This window comes from Ranitomeya imitator, chromosome 1 (genome assembly GCF_032444005.1).
Source record: "Ranitomeya imitator isolate aRanImi1 chromosome 1, aRanImi1.pri, whole genome shotgun sequence".
Taxonomy (NCBI): Eukaryota; Metazoa; Chordata; class Amphibia; order Anura; family Dendrobatidae; genus Ranitomeya; species Ranitomeya imitator.
This window is the reverse complement of record NC_091282.1, coordinates 1,096,468,497-1,096,484,715: the sequence shown is the minus strand read 5'-3', so window position 1 is coordinate 1,096,484,715 and position 16,219 is coordinate 1,096,468,497. Positions and strand designations below refer to the sequence as shown.

At 38.9% G+C, this 16,219-nt stretch overlaps 1 protein-coding gene across 1 annotated transcript in view; it reads right to left on the bottom strand.

Moving 5' to 3' along the window:
* LOC138656804 (teneurin-3-like) overlaps nucleotides 1-13,880 on the bottom strand; it is a 761,459-nt gene extending 747,579 nt beyond the window's left edge. Inside the window, exon 1 of the mRNA XM_069744062.1 lies at nucleotides 13,797-13,880. The gene's annotated coding sequence lies outside the window, so the exon portion shown is untranslated. The remainder of the gene's footprint in view (nucleotides 1-13,796) is intronic.
* Nucleotides 13,881-16,219: the final 2,339 nt, after the last annotated feature.

The window sequence follows — 16,219 nt, the reverse complement described above, 5'->3', positions numbered from 1 at the left end:
CTATGCACACACACTAACAATAACACTATGCACACACACTAACAGTAACACTATGCAAACACACTAACAGTAACACTATGCACACACACTAACAGTAACACTATGCACACACACTAACAGTAACACTATGCACACACACTAACAGTAACACTGTGCACACACTAACAGTAACACTATGCACACACACTAACAGTAACACTATGCACACACACTAACAGTAACACTATGCACACACACTAACAGTAACACTATGCAAACACACTAACAGTAACACTGTGCACACACTAACAGTAACACTATGCACACACACTAACAGTAACACTATGCACACACACTAACAGTAACACTATGCACACACATTAACAGTAACACTATGCACACACTAACAGTAACACTATGCACACACTAACAGTAACACTATGCAAACACACTAACAGTAACACTATGCACACACACTAGCAGTAACACTATGCACACACACTAACAGTAGCACTATGCACACACACTAACAGTAACACTATGCAAACACACTAACAGTAACACTATGCACACACTAACAGTAACACTATGCAAACACACTAACAGTAACACTATGCACACACACTAGCAGTAACACTATACACACACACAAACAGTAACACTATGCACACACATTAACAGTAACACTATGCACACACTAACAGTAACACTATGCACACACTAACAGTAACACTATGCAAACACACTAACAGTAACACTATGCACACACACTAGCAGTAACACTATGCACACACACTAACAGTAGCACTATGCACACACACTAACAGTAACACTATGCAAACACACTAACAGTAACACTATGCACACACTAACAGTAACACTATGCAAACACACTAACAGTAACACTATGCACACACACTAGCAGTAACACTATACACACACAAACAGTAACACTATGCAAACACACTAACAGTAACACTACGCACACACTAACAGTAACACTATGCACACACACGAACAGTAACACTATGCACACACACTAACAGTAACACTATGCACACACACTAACAGTAACACCATGCAAACACACTAACAGTAACACTATGCACACACACTAACAGTAACACTATGCAAACACACTAACAGTAACACTGTGCACACACTAACAGTAACACTATGCTCACACACTAACAGTAACACTATGCACACACATTAACAGTAACACTATGCACACACACTAACAATAACACTATGCACACACACTAACAGTAACACTATGCAAACACACTAACAGTAACACTATTCAAACACTAACAGTAACACTATGCACACACACTAACAGTAACACTATGCACACACACTAACAGTAACACTATGCACACACATTAACAGTAACACTATGCACACACTAACAGTAACACTATGCACACACATTAACAGTAACACTATGCACACACACTAACAGTAACACTATGCACACACACTAACAGTAACACTATGCAAACACACTAACAGTAACACTACGCACACACACTAACAATAACACTATGCACACACACTAACAGTAACACTACGCACACACACTAACAGTAACACTATGCACACACACTAACAGTAACACTATGCACACACACTAGCAGTAACACTATGCACACACACTAACAGTAACACTGTGCACACACTAACAGTAACACTATGCACACACACTAACAGTAACACTATGCACACACACTAACAGAAACACTATGCACACACACTAACAGTAACACTATGCACACACACTAACAGTAACACTGTGCACACACTAACAGTAACACTATGCGCACACACACTAACAGTAACACTATGCACACACACTAACAGTAACACTATGCAAACACACTAACAGTAACACTGTGCACACACTAACAGTAACACTATGCACACACACGAACAGTAACACTATGCACACACACTAACAGTAACACTATGCACACACACTAGCAGTAACACTATGCACACACACTAACAGTAACACTGTGCACACACTAACAGTAACACTATGCGCACACACACTAACAGTAACATTATGCACACACACTAACAGTAACACTATGCAAACACACTAACAGTAACACTGTGCACACACACTAACAGTAACACTATGCACACACACGAACAGTAACACTATGCACACACACGAACAGTAACACTATGCAAACACACTAACAGTAACACTGTGCACACACACTAACAGTAACACTATGCACACACACTAACAGTAACACTATGCACACACACTAATAATAACACTATGCACACACACTAACAGTAACACTATGCAAACACACTAACAGTAACACTATTCAAACACTAACAGTAACACAATGCACACACACTAACAGTAACACTATGCACACACACTAACAGTAACACTATGCACACACATTAACAGTAACACTATGCACACACACTAACAGTAACACTATGCACACACACTAACAGTAACACTATGCACACACACTAACAATAACACTATGCACACACACTAACAGTAACACTATGCAAACACACTAACAGTAACACTATTCAAACACTAACAGTAACACTATGCACACACACTAACAGTAACACTATGCACACACACTAACAGTAACACTATGCACACACACTAACAGTAACACTATGCACACACACTAACAGTAACACTATGCACACACACTAACAGTAACACTGTGCACACACACTAACAGTAACACTATGCACACACACTAACAGTAACACTATGCACACACACTAACAGTAACACTATGCAAACACACTAACAGTAACACTATTCAAACACTAACAGTAACACTATGCACACACACTAACAGTAACACTATGCACACACACTAACAGTAACACTATGCACACACACTAACAGTAACACTATGCACACACACTAACAGTAACACTGTGCACACACACTAACAGTAACACTATGCACACACACTAACAGTAACACTATGCACACACACTAACAGTAACACTATGCAAACACACTAACAGTAACACTATTCAAACACTAACAGTAACACTATGCACACACACTAACAGTAACACTATGCACACACACTAACAGTAACACTATGCAAACACACTAACAGTAACACTATTCAAACACTAACAGTAACACTATGCACACACACTAGCAGTAACACTATGCACACACACTAACAGTAGCACTATACACACACACAAACAGTAACACTATGCACACACATTAACAGTAACACTATGCACACACTAACAGTAACACTATGCACACACTAACAGTAACACTATGCAAACACACTAACAGTAACACTATGCACACACACTAGCAGTAACACTATGCACACACACTAACAGTAGCACTATGCACACACACTAACAGTAACACTATGCAAACACACTAACAGTAACACTATGCACACACTAACAGTAACACTATGCAAACACACTAACAGTAACACTATGCACACACACTAGCAGTAACACTATGCACACACACTAACAGTAGCACTATGCACACACACTAACAGTAACACTGTGCACACACTAACAGTAGCACTATGCACACACACTAACAGTAACACTATGCACACACACTAACAGTAACACTATGCAAACACACTAACAGTAACACTATGCACACACACTAACAGTAACACTATGCAAACACACTAACAGTAACACTATGCACACACACTAGCAGTAACACTATGCACACACACTAACAGTAACACTATGCACACACACTAACAGTAACACTATGCAAACACACTAACAGTAACACTATGCACACACACTAGCAGTAACACTATGCACACACACTAACAGTAGCACTATGCACACACACTAACAGTAACACTATGCAAACACACTAACAGTAACACTATGCACACACTAACAGTAACACTATGCAAACACACTAACAGTAACACTATGCACACACACTAGCAGTAACACTATGCACACACACTAACAGTAGCACTATGCACACACACTAACAGTAACACTGTGCACACACTAACAGTAGCACTATGCACACACACTAACAGTAACACTATGCACACACACTAACAGTAACACTATGCAAACACACTAACAGTAACACTATGCACACACACTAACAGTAACACTATGCAAACACACTAACAGTAACACTATGCACACACACTAGCAGTAACACTATGCACACACACTAACAGTAGCACTATACACACACACAAACAGTAACACTATGCACACACATTAACAGTAACACTATGCACACACTAACAGTAACACTATGCACACACTAACAGTAACACTATGCAAACACACTAACAGTAACACTATGCACACACACTAGCAGTAACACTATGCACACACACTAACAGTAGCACTATGCACACACACTAACAGTAACACTATGCAAACACACTAACAGTAACACTATGCACACACTAACAGTAACACTATGCGCACACACACTAACAGTAACACTATGCGCACACACACTAACAGTAACACTATGCACACACACTAACAGTAGCACTATGCACACACACTAACAGTAACACTGTGCACACACTAACAGTAGCACTATGCACACACACTAACAGTAACACTATGCACACACACTAACAGTAACACTATGCACACACACTAACAGTAACACTATGAAAACACATAATTGATGGTGCAAAGTAAACATTTGATAAGATAAATGATATACCAAGCAGCGGAATAAGTTATACAATCAATAGGACACAAGTAAAGTTAGAAATCGGCATACCACAGAGAAGTGGTGAAGCACCTGCCAGCCTCGTCTCTTCTGCTATTGCCATATTGTCGTTATAAAGGAAGCAGAGGAGGAGGACGGTTCGGGCACACTACGGAGATACTCAGGGGGTACTAAAACAAGATGCTCAGGAGGGGAAACAAAACATTGGTGATGTGCTGCCAAGCATATGTGAAAGGAAATCGCCACTTAACTCTTTCACAGTTGGGAAGGTAGCTCAGGTAAAATAGAGGGCAGCAACACAGGGCAGCAAAATTGTAAGATCTAAACTGCACATACGGTATATATTTTTAAAACCTTGGTCTTTTCAAGTTTTATACTACCATGGAGTGCGCCAGAAAATACATCAGTTAGTCTGCTATACAGCAATTGAAAGGTTTTGGAAAATAAAAAGTAGATAGATAGATAGATAGATAGATGATAGAGACATAGAAGATAGATAGATAGATAGATAGATAGATAGATAGATAGATAGAAAATTTCATAAAAACTTACAATATAATTCTGAAAGGATTCTAAAAAAAACTATAAAGGAATATTTTGAATCTGAACTTGAAATAAAATTTGAAAAATAACATAAATTGCAGTAAAAGTCATGCAAAATGAGTCATTTAGTTAAAATGACTTTATCCATATGATCAAATCTATTGGTCGCTCTGAATGATATATAATATTAATTCTGAATTTGACTTTGGATAAGGGTAAGAATAAAAACTTAGCAGTGTGAGAAAAAAAAGATATAATTAGTGTATTGCTTGCAAAATAACTAATGTAATAATGCGGTACATTGAATGAAATACTGATAAAGATGTTAGCATTGTCACTAGACTGTATGAGTGGGTCTGGGAGTGTATAATATATTAACGCTGGCTCTTTAATGGTCTATAAAATTACATTATGACGCCTACATAATGGTCTCTAGAATTCCAGATTAACAGTATCAAATTCAATATGTGAGAATGATATATTTGTCTTTTTTATGGACACAATAGAACTTGATGTATTCAGTATGTAATATTCATAATTTCTGTGCTAGTCCTCAGCGGCAAAAATAGTCAAAGAAAAATAAATGTATACAAAGCTACATAGACAACCAGATAGATAAATAATAGATAGATAAATAGATAGATATCAGATAATGTTTAGATAGATAAATAGATAGATAGATAGATAGATAGATAGATAGATAGATAGATAGATAGATAGATAGACAGAGCTAGTAAAATATCCATTGGATGAAGTAACACACTGGCTTGTCTTAGACTCATCTGTTTGTCTTCTTTAAGAAGCTTTTAAGGGATTAAGTCCAACACTTTCCATTTTATACAGTAGAAATAGTACTTAGAGGACCCTGTGTATTGTCATATAATTATTACAAGTATAGAAAGAACACAACTCTGACTATATAATATTCACTAATGTGACATAGAAGATACTATTCTTCACATGCTAATCATGGGTTTACAAAGAGAACTACAGTATATAGACACTAAAATGACCATGTATTAATGTAGAAGATCAAATGGTGATAATTTAATAGCACAAATGAAAGCCCGGGCAGCGTGCTGGCACTAGCTGGTCATATTATAATTGAAATGTTGGTACTTTTTAGATTTGTGGTGTTAGACCTCATTCAACACTTATTAACAAAAGAAGGGTCTCTGTGCTATTCACATGGTACAACAGATGCCTTCTAGAAGGAATGAAAGGATATGGGCTAGCTTCTCCTCTATTAGACGTTCACGCACACACAAAACTATACATTGGCACGCACCCATGTACACACTTACACACACATAGTGGAGGTTACATACCCATGTACACACATAGTAGAGGATGCACACCCATGTACACACATACACACATAGTAGAGGTTGCACACCCATGTACACACATAGTATTGGTTACACACCCATGTACACACATAGTACAGGTTACACACCCATGTACACATGTACACACATAGTATAGGTTACATACCCATGTGTGTACATACACGCAAAGTAGAGGTTGCACACCGATGTACACACATAGTAGAGGTTGCACACCCATGTACACACATAGTACAGGTTACATACCCATGTAAACAGTACACACATAGCATAGGTTACATACCCATGTGTGCACATACACGCAAAGTAGAGGTTGCACACCCATGTACACACATTGTAGAGCTTACACACCCATGTACACACATACACATATAGTAGAGGTTACATACTAATGGACACACATACACATAAAGGTTACACACCTATGTATACAGATAGTAGAGGCTACATACCCATGTACACACATACACACATAGTAGAGGTAAAACACCCATGTACACACATAGTAGTGGTTACACACCCATGTACACACATAGTAGAGGCTACATACCCATGTACACACATACACACATAGTAGAGGCTACACACCCATGTACACACATAGTAGTGGTTACACACCCATGTACACACATAGTAGAGGTTGCACACCCATGTACACACATAGTACAGGTTACATACCCATGTGCACAGGTACACACATAGTATAGGTTACATACCCATGTGTGCACATACATGCAAAGTAGAGGTTGCACACCCATGTACACACATTGTAGAGCTTGCACACCCATGTACACACATACACACATTGTTGAGTTTACACACCCATGTACACCCATACATACATAGAAGAGGTAGCACACCCATGTACACACATATACGCACATAGTAGAGGTTACATATCCATGTACACACATTGTAGAGGTTACACACCCATGCACACACATAGTAGAGGTTGCACACCCATGTACACACATACACACATAGTACAGCTTACATACCCATGTACACACATTGTAGAGGTAACACACCCATGCATACACATACACACATAGTAGAGGTTGCACACCCATGTACACACATAGTAGAGGTTACACACCCATGCACACACATACACACATAGTAGAGGTTACACACCCATGTACACACATTGTAGAGGTTACATACCCATGCACACACATACACACATAGTAGAGGTTACACACCCATGTGCACACATAGTAGAGGTTACACACCCATATACACACATACACACATAGTAGAGGTTACACACTCATGTACACACATTGTAGAGGTTACATACCCATGCACACACACACACACATAGTGGAGGTTACATACCCATGTGCACACATAGTAGAGGTTACAGACCCATATACACACATACACACATAGTAGAGGTTACACACCCATGTACACATATACACACATAGTGGAGGTTGTGCGCCCACGTACACACATACACACTTACTAGAGATTACAGACCCATGTACACACTTAGTAAACATTACACCCCCATGTACACACATACACACATAGTAGAGGTTTTCTATAGTAAGCATACATCCACTGGTGTAATATCATTGAATATTGTAGGCAGACTGTAATAGCATAGAATCCATTATTACAATGGTGTTCAGTAATGGCGGGGAATGATACCAATGCTTTCTGGGGAAAAAAGACATTAAAAAGCAAACTATATTTCATGCTGGACAATGACTTATTGAAATAAAAAAATGAAAGAGCAAAATGGCATTTAATTGTTCTTCTAGAAAGGGCAGCCCAAGTGGGAGATGACATTCTGTTCCAGAACACGATGAGTCTATCTCTATTAGAAAACTCTTGGTAAGATGTAATGGCGGCTGTTTGCATTTGCAGTAAAGTAAAACATTATGATTAATATTAATGAAATGCAGTGACTGTGATTTATCAAGTAATTTTTTGACATCTATTCTGCTATATTACAGAAAGGAAGCAGAACTAAACAGCTAAACTCTACTGCAGCCAAAACCATCCATTGACCCTCAAGTATGAGAGATGGCTTGATTCATTTGCATACAGGTATTTGTATTTTTTTCGGAAGCGGTGTTCAGATATAGTGGTAATGTCGCAGATTATTACTGAATCTACTTCTCAACCACGGCCAAAATACTACTTGTGATATTTTGCTACTCTTTTGTACTAGGCGTGGCAAAAAAAAGTGACATGATTGATGTGTCAAAATATACTATAAATATTGTAAAAAAAAAAAAACTGTCTTTCTAGTTGAAGTAAATGACCCCTAAGAATAGAAAATGTTTCTGAGCTATGTTTGCAACAGGTATAATAAAAATGTGTTATAAGTGGTTCTATATGGGGTTCCTGGATCATTAAACCTTCGGCATCATCTTTGTATAAACCAGAGAAATACAGTGGTATACATAAGCAGGTGGATGAGAACCTCAGCTCAGCTATGTCCAGATCAGCCAAAGAGCATTGTGTCCTATGGAAAGTGGCACGCTAGATACAACAGCTTCAGAGTCGGAAAATTGATGTGGATGACATAAGTCTGTGAACAATACTCCAGTATAGTGCGATAAAGCGTAAAAGTATATATATATATATATATATATATATCTGCGTTGTGTGATTTATCAACAGAATTCATCTATCACATTTTATTCCGTAAATTAAGGACTTCCTCTGTTCAATAGTTTAATGGGAAGTAAAAAGGTCTCGTATATATATATATTATATATATATATATACAGGCACACACATACATATATATATATATATATATATATACTCCTTAGAAATGCGCCCAGCTATGACCTAATAAGATGAAATGTAAGATTAGAGAAATGAATGACTTTCCTGACAATGTCAAATTGCCTATGCATTCCAGATTTGGACAATGGCAGCATATTAATACCTATTGCGAGGAGGTGGGAGGTTTTTCAATATTCTTAAAGTTACCAGCTTTCTGACAGCGCTTCGTATTTAATATAAGTCGACTTACATGAAATCACTTTCACGAAGAGTAGTAAAGGGACATTACATCAAGGTGGTATTGCCGCTCTAGATATCATATATATACAGTGTCTGGGCTGAGGGGCTAGTGCCAGGTGTTATCAATGGAAGAGTCTAGATTCATTATTCTAGGGTGATTTACATGGAAATACTTATCATCGGCTTCTTGTACTGTGTATAGATCGGTTAGTAATGGCGTGTCGTCTAATTGGGGACACGGATTGGGATATGAATGCGCCGCACCCTCATACTCACGGGCGGGTATAGGCGCACACTGAAATAGCGCAGATTTGAATAGTGTGTCCAAATCCTGTGCGATTGGCAATGAATTGTACATGAAGCTAGGTCACAGGGAAAGCTTTCTTCGCAATACTTATGGCTAGGTTTGGCTTCCCTTTTAAAAAGGTTCAGACTGTGATCATCAATAATATATCTGCACACTTTCAGAGGAAAAGGGGAAAAAAAAACAAATGAGGCATTGCCGTTCTCCGGATACCTTCTATGTGTGACAAATCAAGGCCTCCTCTAAATGCAATTAGAGTCTGGAGTTTCCACACCGAGGCTGAGAAGCCATAACACTTATTTGGAAACAAATGGCGTTATCAAGATGGAGAAATATTGCTATCAATCACAACGCGAGTTAATTCTCTATAATAAGGCAGGTTTGGATGCAGGCAGATCCATTGTGGAATGCTTGGGTCGAAAATTGATTACAAAGGCACTGGAAATGTATGCAGCCCTCCAAACCACTTATATGCTCCGATGCATTAATCTCAATTGTAAAGAGAGCTTCATAAAGCCTGCGACGAAACGAGACGAAATAAATCAGACGTTAAAAGGGGCATCAATTAATCAATGTTTGATCACGTTTGTTACATAAGGTAACTTTAAAGCATCACCGTGCTTATTGGGAAAGTTGCCGAAAACAATCAAACTACAAAACTTACACAAATTGCGAACTCGCAAAAATTAGAATTTCCTTCCCGTTTCTCTACGAAAGCGTTAAAAAATAATGATAGTTCTTAATGACCGCCCTCTTAAAATCATTTAAAAAAAATGCGTAATCGTGCGTATTTATAGATATATAAAACATACTATATGCATTATTTGCCATATTATAGACCTAGGTGTAATTCAAGAGGAAACAGCTATCTAATACGATTAAGATGATGCAAATAAAACAACAACAATCATAATAATAAAATAGAATTATTTTGATGATTAATACAGTCGGCGGTGGGTAATGGTCTTATAATTTTGCGATCTATTAAATTAAACTCTGGATGAACTGTCTGGAGGGATCTGGTCTACAATCAGTGCTTGTACATAGAGTGGGGATAAGAAAAGGCTGACTAATGTGTGGTGGCAGAGCTGTACCATTTCCTTCTCTTTTCAGATGAATATGTGTTATTACAACTTACAATGCGAGCCTGACTCTTGTTCTCTGTATGATACCTCCTAAGTTATTACTATGAAATATAATTACTGTAGCTCAGTGGGGCTTAACAGAAGTACTAGCCTCAACTGGCTAAATGGATTATACATGTTAGGCTAAGTTTCACTTTCCCGGAGATATAAGCAGAACAGGACAAGAAAACAGAGCTGCCAGAAAAAAAGTAAAATAATATTCTGTACATATATATTACACACGTATAAATTACACAAGTATATACACACGTATTACATATGTATATATCGTATTTTTTAACTTTTAGGGTAATAGATTGCTAAGTGGCTATTTTAGATATTAGGAGACCTTTGGAAAAGTGCCGGTGATGTAAATTCCCATTTAACCAGTTTTAATTACTAGGTGAAATTTAGCCTAAGAACAATGTATGGTAGACGCTGTAAAGTCTTCTCCTATAACTAAGTGTAAATCCAATGCAGCCCCCGATATTAACAGTTCATGAAGATGGAATCTGAAGGGTTCAATGACTGGAGCTTCTATAGTGACCAAGGGAAAAAGTATCAAAATAAACCATTAAGTAAAAATGAGCGGGGCCTGTAGTGGTAAGTACTCTAGTAATGATTGTTTGGTACCTAAGAAGAGGAACAGGTAGATTGTGAAGTTTCCATCATTAGAAGATGACGCAGAAACTACGTACAGTAATGTACTTTCATAACTGGGCAAATTTCGGGGACAGTGGTTCTTCTTACGGAGGTCCAGTTGGTGTAAGGAGTCTTATTACTGTTTGCAAAGTTTAGGTGGCAACACGTATTTAGCTATGCTTCAAACTTCTGAGCTGATCATTAAGATGCACGCAGGATTTTGGAGTGCAGAGAAAAATAAAAAAATATAAGATGTTGTGGATGATGCCCTTGAATTCTGCGTTATGCAGTGATAAATAGATACGTAAAGTCAATAATTCATTTGAATGAACCCCTTATCTGAGTTTTCTCTATGGCGACACTTGTGATTAGCTGTATTCCTGATCCTGACCACGCTCTCCAGCATTTTAGAAAGTTTCTTATGAGTTGAGCCTTACAAGAGGACACACCAAGTACAAATACATCCATATCCCCATGCCAAGAATAAAAAGACCACCCACTGAATTCTTTCCCTGGCTTCCAAATCTCTAGCACATGCTCCACGCACAAGTCAGAACAGACACTCAGATGCTGCTACAGAGATTACGACGGGCGCTAATGCTACGCTGGATGCAAGCACGCCAAAGAAATGTTTTAAGGTCAAGTGCAAGAAGGGGGAAAAAAAAGCTGGTGGCAGATTTAGATATATTATGTGTGAAAGGGGCTGCTGTGACCTTTGAGGGAGATAGGTAAGCTAATGGAAGTTTTTATCTGGGGCTTCACTTTTATGGTGTCTAGCTGGGACCTTTCAGGAAGCACAGAAGATGCAAGAGACGTTGGAGCATGGCTTACCCTAGATCAAATGCTAAGTGGTGCGGCATTACATATAATACTACACAGAGGCGTGCTGACTGCTGTCATGCACATGTGACCCGACTAATGGTATGGCACTATACATCCCTTCTGTAATAATGCTGCCAGGTTAAGCCTGGTTGTATTAACACTGCATGCGCTCCCAACTGATTGATTTGTTCCCTTCTTCCAGAACAAAAACAAGTAAGACTTCTCTCCCCCACCAATCATCCTACCAGCGCTGTGTTGACAAAATACACTAGTTCTTTCTAAATCAGTGCGGTTTTACTGCAATTAGCAGAAATCAAGCGGCGATGTCAGGGCCGCTTTCACAATAAAATCCCCCTTTGTCCTACATAGAAGGAAATGAACTTTCTGGCAAGAAAGCAGCAGCTGTGGTGATATTGACACATCTCTTCCCAGCAGGGTTAAGGTCGGGATGATCACACGCTGACATCCACTCCTTGCAGTCTCTTATTGACAAGAATGCCAGTTAACAGCTACGTTAACCATTTCTTAGCGGCCACATGGAAAAAAAAAAACATGGTTATGTTTGTCTGCTATGTAGATGCAGAACATCATACCTGTTATGGGTTTTTTTTCTATCAGGTTGGTGGTCGAAATGGCAGAAATTGTTCGCCGGGGTCAAAAATTACAGCGAATCGGACAATTTTGCATCTTGGAGAATCAATGGTTAAACTAATTTTATAGCATTTGCTCAGATACAATATATGAGAGAAGCAGCTTGCTAGATATTTGATGTATTATTGTCTGATGTGCCTCTTGGACAAGACAATTGTTGATTTGCTCTTTCTACTGGCTGGGGTTAGGTACCATGTGGTTATTGTGTACTGAGCTGGTCCAGCAGGTTGTCTTCACTCCCTTTCCCAGAGTTGCTGAAAGCCATAACCAACATGAGGAGGTTACAGGTTTCTACTTTCTTTTTTTATTAATAATTCTCAAACATACGGATCACAGTCCCTTTTCTTTTCTTTTTTATCAAGACACTCGGGTCATCTGGCATCCTTCCTGCCCTTTGGTTTGGAAATGTCAGAAAGATCAATGGCACCATCTGTCCCCACAATCCAGCCTACTCCTGAACTTACAGAGAGGAGATGGAGAAAGAGTCTGGAAGAAGATGTAATAGAAAAAAAAACCCAATGATCACCCTTCCTGTATCTCATCACAAGAGCAAGAACTCCACTGACAGCCACACTGTCATCTGGGGATGGTTACAACTCCGCATGTGCTACAATGTCACTGAGATGTAAACAATGTGCACTTCCAAAAGTAAATATGTCACTTACCTTCCCTTGTCTCTTACTGGGGGAATCCAAACATCTGGCAAGTTTTTTTTGGATGCTGAATGGAAGATCAATACAAACAGGAATAAATTGAAGGGGTGCAACTGAGTTCCTGCAGCCACCTATCCTGCAGAGGCTAGTCCACACTTGTTCTGGTCCTGCATGGGAGTTGTCTCCTCCAGCCTGGGGACCCCCACACACCCCTCTGTCCCCTAGGTCATACAAGGAGCTGATTGAGCAATGTGGCACTGATGCTGAGAGTAGTTGTCCAGGCTGGGAGCTGCTCCAGCAGCCACTGCCAGGCATACACGTGAAGCAGCTGCTGCTTGTGCTCCTACCCAGCAGCCTACCATGCTCCTCCCCAGTACAGAGCAAGGAGGGAGCCCAGCATCCTCTAAACACTGCAACCACCAGCCTGCAGATTTATAATCTTCCTCTGCTGCTCAGCAGGAATGCTACTTTTATACGTCCTTATCAAAGAGGGAGGAAATATGTGTGCCTATATATGTGGCAGGAGAAAAGGTTGTATTTGTGCTGCTGCTTGCAGGATTTCCCCATGGCTTGCCTATCCCTTTCTCACTCCCCCTGTCTGAGTCTGCTAATGCAAAGTACCAATGCTCCCATGCTGTGTCCAATCAGTGCATCTACTACTAGTGCAATGATTTAGGGGTCATCCATGAATAACACTTCATGCTGATGAATGGCTCTTTGCAGCCTCCTGCCCTGATGAGGGTGTCTGCTTGCTGCTGATTGCAAACACTAATGAACTTACAGCTTCATTAGTTGGGCTTTCTTGCCAAGCAATCTTGTGGTCTTAGCCGTATGGGACTCCTGTAAATAATAGGAAAGAAAATCCACGTAAAAAAATATATAAAAGTATATATTCTTACTATCTCGGGGGCAAAGAGTCCGTTTTATTCTCTTTGTAAAGGTGGTGAGTCAGAAAGGTGTGACCGCTATCAAAGGATCTTGGTAATTTTTCAGAGAATCAGATGTAAAAATTGAAGGAAAGACCAGCTCGCAGCATCGGCAGGCAATTAGCTGTGGGTTTGTACTGTAAGCCTGCTCTCTACTGTACCAAAAAGGAAATAGACATTTTCTCTCCAGGGGAGGCTGCAATATGTTGCAAACCCATGGATACTACAGTAATAGCCTAAGCTAGTTGACAAATCTCAGATAAACTGCAAAAAAAAAAAGAAACAAAACGCCTGGCAATAACAGCAAAGGGGCTTTATACCATTTAATAAAGTGGGTTTCAATGACAATCATGTTAAATGTTTTCTTTTGACCGTACGTGCAGTCTTAAAGTGCGATATCGCCTTCGATATATACACTGGACAATAAATGTGGAAAACTGATTTTATAAGAACTGCACAATTAACATTTATTAACAGAAAATGTTGATAAAAGAAATATGCGATTTTAAAGTGAATACTTTTGCAATTTCAGTATATTAGTACAGTACAGTACTGGACACAATTTACTAAGAATTACCAAAATCTAGACCCACGCAGAGGCTTCTCATGCACATAAGATGCATGTTCACTATTTTATAGGATGAGGGAGACAAGTCACATATAAACAGTTCTCATTATTATCACAGACCGGACAACGGTAGCATCATTAGACCACTTACCGATCGGTAACAGCTTACTAGGTTATGTGGCAGTTCTCGGCTAATGCAAACAAAGAGACATTGCAAAATCTCGAGACGTTGTGAAAGTCAGGGCTTTTCAAGAGTCATTAGTGATACCTAAGAGCGGTTTTTATTGCTAGGTAATATTTAGAAAAATCACCAATATCGGGTTGCTCCCTCTTTAATTAGAGATAAGTAGCTACAGTAATGGCCAAATGAGTTTCCACCCTTGAAATTATTCCAGAAAATTAAATATTTCTCCTTGAAAATTACTGCAATTTCAAATGTTTTACAATACACATGTTTATTTCCTTTGTGTGTATTGGATCGACACAAAAAACAGAGAAAAAAAAGGCAAATTAGACATAATTTTACACAAAATAAGTTGGACAAAATTATTGGCAACTCTCAAAAATTGTTTTCCACTTTGTTTCAAGCATGTGATGCTCAATCAAACTCACATGTGCCAAGTAAAATGTGTGGGCAATATGAAAATCACACCTGAAACCAGATAAAAAGGGGAGAAGTTGAGTAAATCTGTGGATCTGTGTGCCACATTAAGCATGAACAGAAAAAGGAGAAGAGAACTGTCTGAGGACTTGGGATCCAAAATTATTGAACAACATCAACAATGTCAAGATTACATGACATTGAAAAGTTGATGAAAATTTGCAAAGCAGGGTAGTCCAGATGATGGAAAATAAGCCACATTCAAGTTCCAAAGAAATTAAAACTATCCTGAAGACTCAAGGTGCATCAGTTTCAGCACTAACTATCCATCAACATTTCA